The sequence below is a fragment of the Macrobrachium nipponense genome, chromosome 12 (assembly GCF_015104395.2).
Source record: "Macrobrachium nipponense isolate FS-2020 chromosome 12, ASM1510439v2, whole genome shotgun sequence".
NCBI lineage: Eukaryota > Metazoa > Arthropoda > Malacostraca > Decapoda > Palaemonidae > Macrobrachium > Macrobrachium nipponense.
Genome location: NC_087205.1, coordinates 58,145,837 through 58,153,336, shown reverse-complemented (window position 1 = coordinate 58,153,336; position 7,500 = coordinate 58,145,837). Strand labels below are relative to the sequence as shown.

General features: G+C 35.3%; 2 protein-coding genes across 2 annotated transcripts in view; one reads left to right on the top strand and one right to left on the bottom strand.

Annotated features, from left to right (window-relative positions):
- LOC135224546 (uncharacterized) overlaps positions 1–7,500 on the top strand; it is a 387,606-nt gene that overhangs the window by 138,802 nt on the left and 241,304 nt on the right. The gene's annotated exons all lie outside the window — the stretch shown is intronic.
- LOC135224545 (uncharacterized) overlaps positions 1–7,500 on the bottom strand; it is a 202,735-nt gene that overhangs the window by 118,184 nt on the left and 77,051 nt on the right. The gene's annotated exons all lie outside the window — the stretch shown is intronic.

Here is a 7,500-nt window from a genome sequence, read left to right as displayed (position 1 = left end):
AGAATACAACTAAAAATATTTGAAGGTTGTAGCATTTTTCATTTTTGAAATATTTGCATAAAAAGTAAGATAAATAGGAAAAAAACTACGATCGGTCAACTTTGACTCAACCGAAATGGTCGAAAACCGCATTTGTAACATAAAAATCTTACAGTCTAGTAATATTCAATCATTTATCTTCACTTTAAAACAAATTGGAAGTCTCTAAAACAATATTTAGATTTATAGTGAATTTTTGAAAAAAAACTATTTTATTCCCTCCGCGCGCCAATTCTCGGCCGAAAATCTCCGAAAATCTACGAAATGCGTAGGTCACATTCTCCTAATATTTGTGCCTTTTCATATTAGGGTTTTTATAGAGTTTTATATATGAAAATGTGCGCAAAAACATGTAAAATACAACAAAAAATATTTGAAGGTTGTAGCATTTCTCATTTTTGAAATATTTGCATAAACAGTACGATAAATAGGAAAAAAACTACAATCGGTTAACTTTGACTCAACCGAAATGGTTGAAAAACACATTTGTAACATAAAAATCTTACAGTCTTGTAATATTCAATTATTTATCTTCACTTTAAAACAAATTGGAAGTCTCTAGGATAATATTTAGATTTATGGTGAAATTTTGAAAAAAAGTATTTTATTCCCTCAGTGCGCCGATTCTCGGCAGCAAATCTCCAAAATGCGGAGGTCACATTCTCCTAATATTTGTGCCTTTTCATATTAGGCTTTTTATAGAGTTTTATATATGAAAATGTACGCAGAAACATGCAGAATACAACAAAAAATATTCGAAGGTTGTAGCATTTCTCATATTTGAAATATTTGCATAAAAAGTACGATAAATAGGAAAAAACTACGATCGGTCAACTTTGACTCAACCGAAATGGTCGAAAAACGCATTTGTAAGATAAAAATCTTACAGTCTAGTAATATTCAATCATTTATCTTCACTTTAAAGCAAATTGGAAGTCTCTAGAACAATATTTAGATTTATGGTGAATTTTTGAAAAAAACTATTTTATTCCCTCCACGCGCCGATTCTCGGCCGAAAATCTCCGAAATGCGCAGGTCACATTCTCCTAATATTTGTGCCTTTTCATATTAGGCTTTTTATAGAGTTTCATATATGAAAATGTGTGCAAAAACATGCAAAATACAACAAAAAATATTTGAAGGTTGTAGCATTTCTCATTTTTGAAATCTTTGCATATAAAAAAAAATTTATAAAAAAATTTCGACATTTGGTCAACTTTAACTCGTCAGAAATGGTCGAAAACTGCAATTGTAAGCTAAAACTCTTACAGTATCGTAATATTCCATCATTTATCTTCATCTTGAAACAAATTCGAAGTCTCTATAACAATATTTTGATTTATGGTGAATTTTTAAAAAAATTATTTTTTTATGTCTGCGTGTTACAAATTCATGCATCATTTTGTGATAATATTTTCTCTGTGTTGCTTTTATCGTTTTACAATGTGTTATATACCAAAAGGATCGCAATTTAGTGTACATTACAACAAACAAAAAGTAACTTGTTACCTTTAATCGTTTTGCGCACAGCGCGATTTGAATACAATTATATATGAAATTTCGTTTTTGCGCTATCTTATATCGCATTATTTATATATGATAATTATAATTTTTTTTCATTTCTGATGGTTGCATACTAAACTTCAGGCAAAAGGAGCCAAAAATGAACTCTTAATCTTGAAAACTAAGCGCGCTGTGATTTTTTGAAAAACATATTTTTTCCGTTTCCGCGCTCACTCCGAAACCCCTCCGGCACACGGGAGACAATTTTTATTTTACCACTTCGGCGTTTAAGGGTTAATAACCAGCTCTTCACAAACTTAATGGCTGGAAAACACAAGGATAAAACAAGATTTCCTTAACTACCTTGTTTCCAAGCTTTACTATCCAAAGTCTGGGCAGTCACCTAAAGTTTGTTTTTGATAGTGTAGCTGCTGTTTGTCCTCAAAAGTGTTACACTCTCTGGTCCCCCTACTGGGCTCCATAGGACAGACCAACCAATTGCAAAGAATCCTATTAAAGCTGGTCTCAGTCAGAATAATGCTTGTTGGCACAGTGGTAGACTATAATGGACTTAAGGCAGGAGGGCTCTATCTCCTTTCCTACAACAACTACATTGGCTTTCTACATCTCACTCACACAGATGTGACAACAGCAAAACTCAGCCATATGTAGTTTGTCCAAGTGTTCACTGGACCCTAGGTTGTGCTCCAAAAATCATGCTTGACTACGCATATCTAACTCCTCTTACCACCAATCAAGCTAAGTACTTAGTTTTATAATGCAGTGACAAGTTTTAGTTCCTTAAAATTTTAATGGGCAAGCTTATATCTATTCAAATTGGGAGCCAGTATGCTTCTTGAAAGTCAAGAAGTTCAGAGTAGATCACTAGGCTACACTGTAATTGCCATGCTATTTTTTTTTTAATAGTGAGAATTAGCATTAAGGGAATAATATTAAATTTTGTTACTGAAACTTATTATGCAATGACCTTTTTAACATTGACAGACAATTTGAAGTTACAGAAGGGGTAAATGGGGTTAGCCTAACTTCTTTTTACGAAACAGATGTGATTGTAGTTCCCAATTGTGCTTGACTTATGAGCCTTGATGTTTACAAAAGACAGTATATTTCCTTTGCAGTATTTTTTAATCAAATCAAATGGTTTTGTGATATCGACAGTGCCCCAGTTATCCTTAATATTGAGGCTCTTTTCAATGTTAAAGGAATACATTCATGGGGACCTACTTCCAACGGGTATTACTCTCCTGGTGTGGTGTCACAGGTGCTGAGAAAATTGTTAACATTTGTATTTTTTCTAAGGGAATACAGTACTTTTTCGTAATGGTGAGCTTTTGGTATGATAATTCCAATAATTATTGATTTTATGTACCAACTAACATAGCCTACATAATCTTTACTTAGTACTTGGGAACAGACTGGGTAATCAAAGGTTATCAAATGTGTAGAAAGATACAGCAAGGAAATCCATTTACTAGTTGTCCTTTTTGAGTTAAGAAGCATTTGTGAGTAAATTCTTTAAGGCAATGTAATGTAATTGTGAATTAATATTTTAATACTGCATCAAGTAAACCATGCACTTACATTTGAAAAACTTTCATCTAATGCAGTAAAATATTGTACTGAATTCAGTAAGCAGAGGTAATAAATACAGTAAATTTTTCAGCCTTTATATGTGCACACTTACAAAAGTCCCTAGTGTTAAGGCAAACTACCCACTCAATGTGTGTTTGCTTGCCTTTTGCTACCTTGCATTCTCTGCATTATTCTTTAAGAAAAAAAGACGTTTGACAGAAGTGAGAGAAATGCAAGCATACACACAGGAAGTGCTTTGATGTGTGTAATTTCAAGGTATTTATGTCTATTCTCTAATGCATCAATGTGAGTGCGCCTGATGTCTCCTGGATTGATGTATGGATTTAAGCACTACACACTACTGTCAAAGTTAGGCAATCAGCAATCCAAGGTGCCAGTTTATGAGGTGTTATTTTAATAACAAAAAAAAAGGTAGTAAAAATAAAAATAATGGTAAGGGTACAAATACCAGTACGCAGTATTACAGTATTAAGTTGGCTACACAAGTACTGGTAGTCTATGGGATTTGGATAAAAATTATCCTTAAAGATGCTAATGGTAGATAACATCAACATTCATAGCCATCAGGTTTTTCCAAGAAGTTCTTAAGGCAGGTGAATGCTAATTTCCTTGAGAAGCTTCTTGGTACCAAAATTATTCTTTATCTAAAAAATAGCAAGTTATGAGAGAAAGAGTAAAACTCCAACCACTGCAGCAGAGATGATGTCTGCAAAGTGCTGTATGCCAATGAGAGAACAAAACTGTACAGTATGTGCTATACAGTAGTATTTAGTTACTAAATGCAAATTACATATTACAGATTTATATTTTTCTATTATACAGGAAAAATCTTTGGTGAAAGGTGGTCAGGTCACTGAAGCTTAGTAATAACTTGTGGTAGAATTTAGCTGCGTTATTATTATTATTATTATATTATTTTTCAGATGACTAAAACCTATTCATATGGAACAAGCTTCCAAAGAATATGGTGTTCATTAGGAAGAAGCATGAAGGGGGTAAAGAGAAATACTGAAAGAAGAGATTTCACTTCTCATTATTAAAGAAAATAAATTAATGAGTTCATAAATAAAAATGTATCAAAATGCAAGGAGAATAATAGTAGGGTAGTAATGCATTGCATCTTCTCTTGAACTTCTGAAGTTCCAATTGAACATCCACTGGAAGGCTGTTCCACAGTTGAACGCTGTGATGAATAAAGGACCTATGGAATTGAGGGAACTGAGAAGTTTGACAGTGAAGCCCATTTACTGCAAATTGGCACTGCTGTTCAGTGAATCTGGTATCTCTCAGAATGTAAAGGGTTATTATGGATCTATGTTAAAATACTATGAGTCATCAAAAAGTGACAAACAAGAGACCATCTGTTGATGGTCCATCATAACTGCTACTACTAATTAACAGAAACCTACCACCATGAACCATTCTATCTAAAGAGCAGCAGACAGCCACACCGGAGAAAAGTATTATAGTAAAGGAAGCACAAATGACCTAAAATAGGTTGCACTGATTTTATCAGTTATAAATGTCGGAGGCCTAATGAATAACACCTAATTTTTGAACGGCATTTGCAGAAACTTTCATTAAGTGTTTCTCAAAAGTAAGATGTGAATCAAGTTACACATAGACTATTTAAAGTTTCAGACTCATTTAGCAAAGTTCCATCCACCTGAAGGGGAGGATGGAGAGGAGATATCTTTATGAGATCTGCAATTCAAAAGTGTTTCCAAACATGCTGGTCACCTTTACTGATCATAGATCCTCACAAGAGAGGAATCAGGCACTGTCATTTGAACCACAACCATAATCATTACCATAGGAAACTCATATGTTGTCATCAGAAAATGGGAAAGGTACAAAATTCCAACAACAATAGCTACGACATAAGTCCAGCAGCAGGAAGACAACTAAACAACTGCAGCTAAAGAAAAAAATGACCTGATAGTTTACTACCTTGTTGCCAAGTTTCAAGGACAAGGCCAGTTTTTGCAGAAGTTACATCCATATAAAAGATGCTGGTTTGTATTCTTATAGGAACTAATTAATCCCTATTACAATTTTACTCCTTTCCTGTTTTCCTATGTAAAACATTTGCCTTTTCAGTACATGACAGCGCAAAAATGCAATGGAGTAACTGATACAGGCTGTTAATCCAGCTTAGTACACCAGTGTTTTCTTGTCACATTGATAAGAATGCAAAGTAAATCAACAAATCAGGTTTTGACTTGGAAACACCTATTTTTGCTGTCTGCTGTAAATCCTCAAAAGAGTTACACTCTCATGGTCTCCCCAGAGATCATCGAGATCAACCAATTACAAAAAATTCTCATATAATTGGTCTCAGCCAGAATAGTGATTGTTGGCACAGTGACAAGAATACAAAGGACTCAAAACAGACACACTCTAATTCCTGCCCTACAACAGCTACCTTGGCTCTAACTAGGTCTCACTCACACAAGACGTGAAAACAGCATATATCTGCTTTCTTCATTACACACCAGGTCTGCAAGATAAATATTCATCCCAGTCCCATGCCTTTCTGTTATGGAAAGTGGGCCAGTCTGAGGACTCAGCAGCTCCCAAAAATAAGTTATTCCTATGTCAACATTTGTTTTTTTTTATAAGAGTAGCCACTGTTCATCCTCAAAGGAGCTTATAAAAGAAATTGACGGGTGACAAAATAGCTTGGTGCCTAATAAATAAATCCCAACCACCCAGATCAATTTTTTGGTCTGAGATATAGTCACAGATTATTAACCATTTTCTTTATTCTGGACACCCATAGGGCTTGAAAATAAAGAAAAGGAAACAACACACGAACCAATATATGTATGTATTATTCTTTGTGGTTCAAAGATGGCTTACGTAATTATGTTGGGTCTGGCTGTGGGATTACTGAAGTTTCTCAGTAATATCTCAGAATGACCACCACTCTCATGGCAACAAAGTTTCAAGAATTTTTATTCAATGTAAAGTCACAGGTTATCAACTGTTTTCTTTTGTTAGAGTACCCATTCAAGTCTGGCAATAAAGAACAGGAGACACACGATCCGAAAAGTATCATCCATTGTGGTTCTACAGTGACTTGGCTAATTATATTGGGTCTGGTCACAGGAATCACTCGGAGACTTCTTCGAAGGAAATATTTCTGAAGAAAGTTAACAATGCACTCACCTTTTGGAGGTCATGCAACTTAGGAAAGGCCTGAGGGTCTCCCCACTTAATGAGAGCAATTAAAATAATTCTTAGCCCATATAGAGTGGTTTGTTTGTGCCAGGGTGTAAGAAAAATAGGACCACCTGGGATGTTGGCTGTGACGTCTAGGTAAACCTTGAATTGAGTGCTTAACGGGGCAAAACTTTTATATGAGATACTGAGTTCCTTCATCAGAAAAGGGGATTTCCCATGAAAAAGGTGCTTATTCTTGGCCAGGAATGACAGGCCAGGAGACAACAGTAAATGATAACTGAGTGTATGAGTGGTGCAATGTTGTACTTGTCTAAGAGAGAGCCCAGTCAGCTAATCCAAGTCCCAATGCCAAAGCAGTCAAGAAGACTGCCTTTTGCAGCATATGAGTTGTAGTTGTGTTGGGCTCATGAACTGAGGGCAATGACAGGATGAAGGAGCTGATCTTTGCAGTGTCAAAGACAGGAGAAAGGAATTAACAATTTCTATACCTGAATATATTCCAAACCATAAGGCAAAGGTTCTGCCAATGCTGCCTTGCATGCCATGACTGTTGAAATAGTGAGGCACTTCACCTCAAAAGATATTAAAATGTAAAACTGTTTAAAGAGATTTCCATACAGATTTGTAAGTTGGATAGATGAAGTGCATGGTTTTTGCTACGTATCCTAGCAATGCTAGGCATATAATCTACATGGTACACTACATTTCAAATTTGAGTAGGAAACAATTGGTTACTTAGAAACAGGACCTACAGTTTATTGTGGGATCTGTACCACATTATATCAAGAAATGGATTTCTAATGGCCACAAATACATTCCTCCGATTCCACACTGGCTGCAGATGGGAGTGAACTAGGGCTACCAGATCAGTAGGCTAATATGCAACCAACTCTTCCAACTACGACCTACAGCTCAGATAGGAAGAAACGTAAACAACTTCCCTTTCGTCTGGGATAGAACAATCGACATCAATGGAATCTATTCTTTCCCCCGCTGTTAAAGAAATAACCAACCATACACTGTTTGGCTAATTTAGGGCTACTGAGCAAGTGGTTCCGTTGAAATCTAGTAGATCGTTCAAAGCTTTTGAAATTTAGGACAATGAATGAAAAAGGTATATTGTCCTCTATTTGTTTCAGCGTTGTAGGAATGCCTCTC